The sequence below is a fragment of the Lithobates pipiens genome, unplaced genomic scaffold (assembly GCF_037356315.1).
Source record: "Lithobates pipiens isolate NorthernLeopardFrog02 unplaced genomic scaffold, aLitPip1_a1.2 Scaffold_18, whole genome shotgun sequence".
Taxonomy (NCBI): Eukaryota; Metazoa; Chordata; class Amphibia; order Anura; family Ranidae; genus Lithobates; species Lithobates pipiens.
The window spans coordinates 479,218,887-479,229,919 of record NW_027507758.1 but is presented as its reverse complement, the minus strand read 5'-3'; the positions used below and the strand labels follow the sequence as shown (position 1 = coordinate 479,229,919).

The following is an 11,033-nucleotide window of genomic DNA, read 5'->3' as shown; positions in this document are numbered from 1 at the left end:
CTTCACACCAGCACATGGTACCCCAGAATTGTCATCAAGGTTAGGCAGAAAAGGCCGAAATAGCTCAGTTGGGAGAGCGTTAGACTGAAGATCTAAAGGTCCCTGGTTCGATCCCGGGTTTCGGCAACTGTACCTGCTCCTTTTGGTGTACCGCTTTCTGACAAGAAAAGGAAGACCAAGCAGGAGTTTGAGAAAGTTGTTTAGAGCAGACTAAGGTCTGGGGCTCAGCAGAAACGCAATTGTGCAACATCCCGCAGTTTATGCTTTTCTCAGCCAATGTGCAAGGACAAGTCAAAATATCCCTTCTTCTTCATAGGACATTTGTACACCAACGCATAGTTCTGCAGAGCCTTGGGAAGAAAAGTCCAGCATGTTTCATTTTCACCTGCAATATACCAATGAAAGCCGTGGGAACAAGACCTAGCCGCATTTGAAAGAAAAATGACTTTTTTGATGTGTAGTCCTTAGAAACGGAAAGTAAAAATCAGGGGAGAAACTGAAAACTATGCTGGAAATCTAGGAAGTTGTGGAAATAGATGGCCAGCAGACAGGCATCAATCACAACATGAAAGGAGATTTTTGAACCGAGCTTGTCAAAAATAACTATTGTTTTTACTGTGGGTACAATGCTGATGTTATCAAATAAAAGTGGATGTTGTGACTATAAACCTCCGTTAAGGGCTCAATGACCCCTTCGAGTCGACGCACGGTGCCACGTGTCTCCTGGACAAACGCTTTCTAAAGTGCCGAAATAGCTCAGTTGGGAGAGCGTTAGACTGAAGATCTAAAGGTCCCTGGTTCGATCCTGGGTTTCGGCAATTGTTGTATCCTGAACAGGGATTACCCTACCTTTGATTATATGACTTTCCCATGAATTAGGCCAGTGCGTGTTTGATTCTTTCGCTTCTCATGTGCCTGTTGCCCTAACAGGGTGGTTGCTTAGTTTCACCTGGAACAAAGTAAAGTATCTTGCTGCCTGTTTTCCTTTCCGGCTAAATGCATAGACATAAAAATGTCACTCGTCATTGTCATTCCTTCACACCAGCACATGGTACCCCAGAATTGTCATCAAGGTTAGGCAGAAAAGGCCGAAATAGCTCAGTTGGGAGAGCGTTAGACTGAAGATCTAAAGGTCCCTGGTTCGATCCCGGGTTTCGGCAACTGTACCTGCTCCTTTTGGTGTACCGCTTTCTGACAAGAAAAGGAAGACCAAGCAGGAGTTTGAGAAAGTTGTTTAGAGCAGACTAAGGTCTGGGGCTCAGCAGAAACGCAATTGTGCAACATCCCGCAGTTTATGCTTTTCTCAGCCAATGTGCAAGGACAAGTCAAAATATCCCTTCTTCTTCATAGGACATTTGTACACCAACGCATAGTTCTGCAGAGCCTTGGGAAGAAAAGTCCAGCATGTTTCATTTTCACCTGCAATATACCAATGAAAGCCGTGGGAACAAGACCTAGCCGCATTTGAAAGAAAAATGACTTTTTTGATGTGTAGTCCTTAGAAACGGAAAGTAAAAATCAGGGGAGAAACTGAAAACTATGCTGGAAATCTAGGAAGTTGTGGAAATAGATGGCCAGCAGACAGGCATCAATCACAACATGAAAGGAGATTGTTTAATCCGAGCTTGTCAAAAATAACTATTGTTTTTACTGTGGGTACAATGCTGATGTTATCAAATAAAAGTGGATGCTGTGACTATAGACCTCCTTTAAGGGCTCAATGACCCCTTCGAGTCGACGCACGGTGCCACGTGTCTCCTGGACAAATGCTTTCTAAAGTGCTGAAATAGCTCAGTTGGGAGAGCGTTAGACTGAAGATCTAAAGGTCCCTGGTTCGATCCTGGGTTTCGGCAATTGTTGTATCCTGAACAGGGATTACCCTACCTTTGATTATATGACTTTCCCATGAATTAGGCCAGTGCGTGTTTGATTCTTTCGCTTCTCATGTGCCTGTTGCCCTAACAGGGTGGTTGCTTAGTTTCACCTGGAACAAAGTAAAGTATCTTGCTGCCTGTTTTCCTTTCCGGCTAAATGCATAGACATAAAAATGTCACTCGTCATTGTCATTCCTTCACACCAGCACATGGTACCCCAGAATTGTCATCAAGATTAGGCAGAAAAGGCCGAAATAGCTCAGTTGGGAGAGCGTTAGACTGAAAATCTAAAGGTCCCTGGTTCGATCCCGGGTTTCGGCAACTGTACCTGCTCCTTTTGGTGTACCGCTTTCTGACAAGAAAAGGAAGACCAAGCAGGAGTTTGAGAAAGTTGTTTAGAGCAGACTAAGGTCTGGGGCTCAGCAGAAACGCAATTGTGCAACATCCCGCAGTTTATGCTTTTCTCAGCCAATGTGCAAGGACAAGTCAAAATATCCCTTCTTCTTCATAGGACATTTGTACACCAACGCATAGTTCTGCAGAGCCTTGGGAAGAAAAGTCCAGCATGTTTCATTTTCACCTGCAATATACCAATGAAAGCCGTGGGAACAAGACCTAGCCGCATTTGAAAGAAAAATGACTTTTTTGATGTGTAGTCCTTAGAAACGGAAAGTAAAAATCAGGGGAGAAACTGAAAACTATGCTGGAAATCTAGGAAGTTGTGGAAATAGATGGCCAGCAGACAGGCATCAATCACAACATGAAAGGAGATTTTTTAATCCGAGCTTGTCAAAAATAACTATTGTTTTTACTGTGGGTACAATGCTGATGTTATCAAATAAAAGTGGATGCTGTGACTATAGACCTCCTTTAAGGGCTCAATGACCCCTTCGAGTCGACGCACGGTGCCACGTGTCTCCTGGACAAACGCTTTCTAAAGTGCCGAAATAGCTCAGTTGGGAGAGCGTTAGACTGAAGATCTAAAGGTCCCTGGTTCGATCCCGGGTTTCGGCAATTGTTGTATCCTGAACAGGGATTACCCTACCTTTGATTATATGACTTTCCCATGAATTAGGCCAGTGCGTGTTTGATTCTTTCGCTTCTCATGTGCCTGTTGCCCTAACAGGGTGGTTGCTTAGTTTCACCTGGAACAAAATAAAGTATCTTGCTGCCTGTTTTCCTTTCCGGCTAAATGCATAGACATAAAAATGTCACTCGTCATTGTCATTCCTTCACACCAGCACATGGTACCCCAGAATTGTCATCAAGGTTAGGCAGAAAAGGCCGAAATAGCTCAGTTGGGAGAGCGTTAGACTGAAGATCTAAAGGTCCCTGGTTCGATCCCGGGTTTCGGCAACTGTACCTGCTCCTTTTGGTGTACCGCTTTCTGACAAGAAAAGGAAGACCAAGCAGGAGTTTGAGAAAGTTGTTTAGAGCAGACTAAGGTCTGGGGCTCAGCAGAAACGCAATTGTGCAACATCCCGCAGTTTATGCTTTTCTCAGCCAATGTGCAAGGACAAGTCAAAATATCCCTTCTTCTTCATAGGACATTTGTACACCAACGCATAGTTCTGCAGAGCCTTGGGAAGAAAAGTCCAGCATGTTTCATTTTCACCTGCAATATACCAATGAAAGCCGTGGGAACAAGACCTAGCCGCATTTGAAAGAAAAATGACTTTTTTGATGTGTAGTCCTTAGAAACGGAAAGTAAAAATCAGGGGAGAAACTGAAAACTATGCTGGAAATCTAGGAAGTTGTGGAAATAGATGGCCAGCAGACAGGCATCAATCACAACATGAAAGGAGATTTTTGAACCGAGCTTGTCAAAAATAACTATTGTTTTTACTGTGGGTACAATGCTGATGTTATCAAATAAAAGTGGATGCTGTGACTATAAACCTCCTTTAAGGGCTCAATGACCCCTTCGAGTCGACGCACGGTGCCACGTGTCTCCTGGACAAACGCTTTCTAAAGTGCCGAAATAGCTCAGTTGGGAGAGCGTTAGACTGAAGATCTAAAGGTCCCTGGTTCGATCCTGGGTTTCGGCAATTGTTGTATCCTGAACAGGGATTACCCTACCTTTGATTATATGACTAACCCATGAATTAGGCCAGTGCGTTTTTGATTCTTTCGCTTCTCATGTGCCTGTTGCCCTAACAGGGTGGTTGTTTAGTTTCACCTGGAACAAAGTAAAGTATCTTGCTGCCTGTTTTCCTTTCCAGCTAAATGCATAGACATAAAAATGTCACTCGTCATTGTCATTCCTTCACACCAGCACATGGTACCCCAGAATTGTCATCAAGGTTAGGCAGAAAAGGCCGAAATAGCTCAGTTGGGAGAGCGTTAGACTGAAGATCTAAAGGTCCCTGGTTCGATCCCGGGTTTCGGCAACTGTACCTGCTCCTTTTGGTGTACCGCTTTCTGACAAGAAAAGGAAGACCAAGCAGGAGTTTGAGAAAGTTGTTTAGAGCAGACTAAGGTCTGGGGCTCAGCAGAAACGCAATTGTGCAACATCCCGCAGTTTATGCTTTTCTCAGCCAATGTGCAAGGACAAGTCAAAATATCCCTTCTTCTTCATAGGACATTTGTACACCAACGCATAGTTCTGCAGAGCCTTGGGAAGAAAAGTCCAGCATGTTTCATTTTCACCTGCAATATACCAATGAAAGCCGTGGGAACAAGACCTAGCCGCATTTGAAAGAAAAATGACTTTTTTGATGTGTAGTCCTTAGAAACGGAAAGTAAAAATCAGGGGAGAAACTGAAAACTATGCTGGAAATCTAGGAAGTTGTGGAAATAGATGGCCAGCAGACAGGCATCAATCACAACATGAAAGGAGATTTTTGAACCGAGCTTGTCAAAAATAACTATTGTTTTTACTGTGGGTACAATGCTGATGTTATCAAATAAAAGTGGATGTTGTGACTATAAACCTCCGTTAAGGGCTCAATGACCCCTTCGAGTCGACGCACGGTGCCACGTGTCTCCTGGACAAACGCTTTCTAAAGTGCCGAAATAGCTCAGTTGGGAGAGCGTTAGACTGAAGATCTAAAGGTCCCTGGTTCGATCCTGGGTTTCGGCAATTGTTGTATCCTGAACAGGGATTACCCTACCTTTGATTATATGACTTTCCCATGAATTAGGCCAGTGCGTGTTTGATTCTTTCGCTTCTCATGTGCCTGTTGCCCTAACAGGGTGGTTGCTTAGTTTCACCTGGAACAAAGTAAAGTATCTTGCTGCCTGTTTTCCTTTCCGGCTAAATGCATAGACATAAAAATGTCACTCGTCATTGTCATTCCTTCACACCAGCACATGGTACCCCAGAATTGTCATCAAGGTTAGGCAGAAAAGGCCGAAATAGCTCAGTTGGGAGAGCGTTAGACTGAAGATCTAAAGGTCCCTGGTTCGATCCCGGGTTTCGGCAACTGTACCTGCTCCTTTTGGTGTACCGCTTTCTGACAAGAAAAGGAAGACCAAGCAGGAGTTTGAGAAAGTTGTTTAGAGCAGACTAAGGTCTGGGGCTCAGCAGAAACGCAATTGTGCAACATCCCGCAGTTTATGCTTTTCTCAGCCAATGTGCAAGGACAAGTCAAAATATCCCTTCTTCTTCATAGGACATTTGTACACCAACGCATAGTTCTGCAGAGCCTTGGGAAGAAAAGTCCAGCATGTTTCATTTTCACCTGCAATATACCAATGAAAGCCGTGGGAACAAGACCTAGCCGCATTTGAAAGAAAAATGACTTTTTTGATGTGTAGTCCTTAGAAACGGAAAGTAAAAATCAGGGGAGAAACTGAAAACTATGCTGGAAATCTAGGAAGTTGTGGAAATAGATGGCCAGCAGACAGGCATCAATCACAACATGAAAGGAGATTTTTGAACCGAGCTTGTCAAAAATAACTATTGTTTTTACTGTGGGTACAATGCTGATGTTATCAAATAAAAGTGGATGCTGTGACTATAAACCTCCTTTAAGGGCTCAATGACCCCTTCGAGTCGACGCACGGTGCCACGTGTCTCCTGGACAAACGCTTTCTAAAGTGCCGAAATGGCTCAGTTGGGAGAGCGTTAGACTGAAGATCTAAAGGTCCCTGGTTCGATCCATGGTTTTGTGCAATTGTTGTATTCTGAACAGGGATAACTCTACCTTTGATTATATGACTTTACCATGAATTAGGCCAGTGCGTGTTTGATTCTTTTCGCTTCTCATGTGCCTGTTGCCCTAACAGGGTGGTTGCTTAGTTTCACCTGGAACAAAGTAAAGTATCTTGCTGCCTGTTTTCCTTTCCGGCTAAATGCATAGACATAAAAATGTCACTCGTCATTATCATTCCTTCACACCAGCACATGGTACCCCAGAATTGTCATCAAGTTTAGGCAGAAAAGGCCGAAATAGCTCAGTTGGGAGAGCGTTAGACTGAAGATCTAAAGGTCCCTGGTTCGATCCCGGGTTTCGGCAACTGTACCTGCTCCTTTTGGTGTACCGCTTTCTGACAAGAAAAGGAAGACCAAGCAGGAGTTTGAGAAAGTTGTTTAGAGCAGACTAAGGTCTGGGGCTCAGCAGAAACGCAATTGTGCAACATCCCGCAGTTTATGCTTTTCTCAGCCAATGTGCAAGGACAAGTCAAAATATCCCTTCTTCTTCATAGGACATTTGTACACCAACGCATAGTTCTGCAGAGCCTTGGGAAGAAAAGTCCAGCATGTTTCATTTTCACCTGCAATATACCAATGAAAGCCGTGGGAACAAGACCTAGCCGCATTTGAAAGAAAAATGACTTTTTTGATGTGTAGTCCTTAGAAACGGAAAGTAAAAATCAGGGGAGAAACTGAAAACTATGCTGGAAATCTAGGAAGTTGTGGAAATAGATGGCCAGCAGACAGGCATCAATCACAACATGAAAGGAGATTTTTTAATCCGAGCTTGTCAAAAATAACTATTGTTTTTACTGTGGGTACAATGCTGATGTTATCAAATAAAAGTGGATGCTGTGACTATAGACCTCCTTTAAGGGCTCAATGACCCCTTCGAGTCGACGCACGGTGCCACGTGTCTCCTGGACAAACGCTTTCTAAAGTGCCGAAATAGCTCAGTTGGGAGAGCGTTAGACTGAAGATCTAAAGGTCCCTGGTTCGATCCCGGGTTTCGGCAATTGTTGTATCCTGAACAGGGATTACCCTACCTTTGATTATATGACTTTCCCATGAATTAGGCCAGTGCGTGTTTGATTCTTTCGCTTCTCATGTGCCTGTTGCCCTAACAGGGTGGTTGCTTAGTTTCACCTGGAACAAAATAAAGTATCTTGCTGCCTGTTTTCCTTTCCGGCTAAATGCATAGACATAAAAATGTCACTCGTCATTGTCATTCCTTCACACCAGCACATGGTACCCCAGAATTGTCATCAAGGTTAGGCAGAAAAGGCCGAAATAGCTCAGTTGGGAGAGCGTTAGACTGAAGATCTAAAGGTCCCTGGTTCGATCCCGGGTTTCGGCAACTGTACCTGCTCCTTTTGGTGTACCGCTTTCTGACAAGAAAAGGAAGACCAAGCAGGAGTTTGAGAAAGTTGTTTAGAGCAGACTAAGGTCTGGGGCTCAGCAGAAACGCAATTGTGCAACATCCCGCAGTTTATGCTTTTCTCAGCCAATGTGCAAGGACAAGTCAAAATATCCCTTCTTCTTCATAGGACATTTGTACACCAACGCATAGTTCTGCAGAGCCTTGGGAAGAAAAGTCCAGCATGTTTCATTTTCACCTGCAATATACCAATGAAAGCCGTGGGAACAAGACCTAGCCGCATTTGAAAGAAAAATGACTTTTTTGATGTGTAGTCCTTAGAAACGGAAAGTAAAAATCAGGGGAGAAACTGAAAACTATGCTGGAAATCTAGGAAGTTGTGGAAATAGATGGCCAGCAGACAGGCATCAATCACAACATGAAAGGAGATTTTTGAACCGAGCTTGTCAAAAATAACTATTGTTTTTACTGTGGGTACAATGCTGATGTTATCAAATAAAAGTGGATGCTGTGACTATAAACCTCCTTTAAGGGCTCAATGACCCCTTCGAGTCGACGCACGGTGCCACGTGTCTCCTGGACAAACGCTTTCTAAAGTGCCGAAATAGCTCAGTTGGGAGAGCGTTAGACTGAAGATCTAAAGGTCCCTGGTTCGATCCTGGGTTTCGGCAATTGTTGTATCCTGAACAGGGATTACCCTACCTTTGATTATATGACTAACCCATGAATTAGGCCAGTGCGTTTTTGATTCTTTCGCTTCTCATGTGCCTGTTGCCCTAACAGGGTGGTTGTTTAGTTTCACCTGGAACAAAGTAAAGTATCTTGCTGCCTGTTTTCCTTTCCAGCTAAATGCATAGACATAAAAATGTCACTCGTCATTGTCATTCCTTCACACCAGCACATGGTACCCCAGAATTGTCATCAAGGTTAGGCAGAAAAGGCCGAAATAGCTCAGTTGGGAGAGCGTTAGACTGAAGATCTAAAGGTCCCTGGTTCGATCCCGGGTTTTGGCAACTGTACCTGCTCCTTTTGGTGTACCGCTTTCTGACAAGAAAAGGAAGACCAAGCAGGAGTTTGAGAAAGTTGTTTAGAGCAGACTAAGGTCTGGGGCTCAGCAGAAACGCAATTGTGCAACATCCCGCAGTTTATGCTTTTCTCAGCCAATGTGCAAGGACAAGTCAAAATATCCCTTCTTCTTCATAGGACATTTGTACACCAACGCATAGTTCTGCAGAGCCTTGGGAAGAAAAGTCCAGCATGTTTCATTTTCACCTGCAATATACCAATGAAAGCCGTGGGAACAAGACCTAGCCGCATTTGAAAGAAAAATGACTTTTTTGATGTGTAGTCCTTAGAAACGGAAAGTAAAAATCAGGGGAGAAACTGAAAACTATGCTGGAAATCTAGGAAGTTGTGGAAATAGATGGCCAGCAGACAGGCATCAATCACAACATGAAAGGAGATTTTTGAACCAAGCTTGTCAAAAATAACTATTGTTTTTACTGTGGGTACAATGCTGATGTTATCAAATAAAAGTGGATGTTGTGACTATAAACCTCCGTTAAGGGCTCAATGACCCCTTCGAGTCGACGCACGGTGCCACGTGTCTCCTGGACAAACGCTTTCTAAAGTGCCGAAATAGCTCAGTTGGGAGAGCGTTAGACTGAAGATCTAAAGGTCCCTGGTTCGATCCTGGGTTTCGGCAATTGTTGTATCCTGAACAGGGATTACCCTACCTTTGATTATATGACTTTCCCATGAATTAGGCCAGTGCGTGTTTGATTCTTTCGCTTCTCATGTGCCTGTTGCCCTAACAGGGTGGTTGCTTAGTTTCACCTGGAACAAAGTAAAGTATCTTGCTGCCTGTTTTCCTTTCCGGCTAAATGCATAGACATAAAAATGTCACTCGTCATTGTCATTCCTTCACACCAGCACATGGTACCCCAGAATTGTCATCAAGGTTAGGCAGAAAAGGCCGAAATAGCTCAGTTGGGAGAGCGTTAGACTGAAGATCTAAAGGTCCCTGGTTCGATCCCGGGTTTCGGCAACTGTACCTGCTCCTTTTGGTGTACCGCTTTCTGACAAGAAAAGGAAGACCAAGCAGGAGTTTGAGAAAGTTGTTTAGAGCAGACTAAGGTCTGGGGCTCAGCAGAAACGCAATTGTGCAACATCCCGCAGTTTATGCTTTTCTCAGCCAATGTGCAAGGACAAGTCAAAATATCCCTTCTTCTTCATAGGACATTTGTACACCAACGCATAGTTCTGCAGAGCCTTGGGAAGAAAAGTCCAGCATGTTTCATTTTCACCTGCAATATACCAATGAAAGCCGTGGGAACAAGACCTAGCCGCATTTGAAAGAAAAATGACTTTTTTGATGTGTAGTCCTTAGAAACGGAAAGTAAAAATCAGGGGAGAAACTGAAAACTATGCTGGAAATCTAGGAAGTTGTGGAAATAGATGGCCAGCAGACAGGCATCAATCACAACATGAAAGGAGATTTTTGAACCGAGCTTGTCAAAAATAACTATTGTTTTTACTGTGGGTACAATGCTGATGTTATCAAATAAAAGTGGATGCTGTGACTATAAACCTCCTTTAAGGGCTCAATGACCCCTTCGAGTCGACGCACGGTGCCACGTGTCTCCTGGACAAACGCTTTCTAAAGTGCCGAAATGGCTCAGTCGGGAGAGCGTTAGACTGAAGATCTAAAGGTCCCTGGTTCGATCCATGGTTTTGTGCAATTGTTGTATTCTGAACAGGGATAACTCTACCTTTGATTATATGACTTTACCATGAATTAGGCCAGTGCGTGTTTGATTCTTTTCGCTTCTCATGTGCCTGTTGCCCTAACAGGGTGGTTGCTTAGTTTCACCTGGAACAAAGTAAAGTATCTTGCTGCCTGTTTTCCTTTCCGGCTAAATGCATAGACATAAAAATGTCACTCGTCATTGTCATTCCTTCACACCAGCACATGGTACCCCAGAATTGTCATCAAGTTTAGGCAGAAAAGGCCGAAATAGCTCAGTTGGGAGAGCGTTAGACTGAAGATCTAAAGGTCCCTGGTTCGATCCCGGGTTTCGGCAACTGTACCTGCTCCTTTTGGTGTACCGCTTTCTGACAAGAAAAGGAAGACCAAGCAGGAGTTTGAGAAAGTTGTTTAGAGCAGACTAAGGTCTGGGGCTCAGCAGAAACGCAATTGTGCAACATCCCGCAGTTTATGCTTTTCTCAGCCAATGTGCAAGGACAAGTCAAAATATCCCTTCTTCTTCATAGGACATTTGTACACCAACGCATAGTTCTGCAGAGCCTTGGGAAGAAAAGTCCAGCATGTTTCATTTTCACCTGCAATATACCAATGAAAGCCGTGGGAACAAGACCTAGCCGCATTTGAAAGAAAAATGACTTTTTTGATGTGTAGTCCTTAGAAACGGAAAGTAAAAATCAGGGGAGAAACTGAAAACTATGCTGGAAATCTAGGAAGTTGTGGAAATAGATGGCCAGCAGACAGGCATCAATCACAACATGAAAGGAGATTGTTTAATCCGAGCTTGTCAAAAATAACTATTGTTTTTACTGTGGGTACAATGCTGATGTTATCAAATAAAAGTGGATGCTGTGACTATAGACCTCCTTTAAGGGCTCA

General features: G+C 43.7%; 1 non-coding gene across 1 annotated transcript; it reads left to right on the top strand.

The window, feature by feature from the left end:
• Positions 1-2,122: 2,122 nt before the first annotated feature.
• TRNAF-GAA (transfer RNA phenylalanine (anticodon GAA)) lies at positions 2,123-2,195 on the top strand. Its single transcript has one exon. It is a non-coding gene; the product is annotated as a tRNA-Phe (tRNA).
• The last annotated feature ends 8,838 nt before the right edge of the window (positions 2,196-11,033 follow it).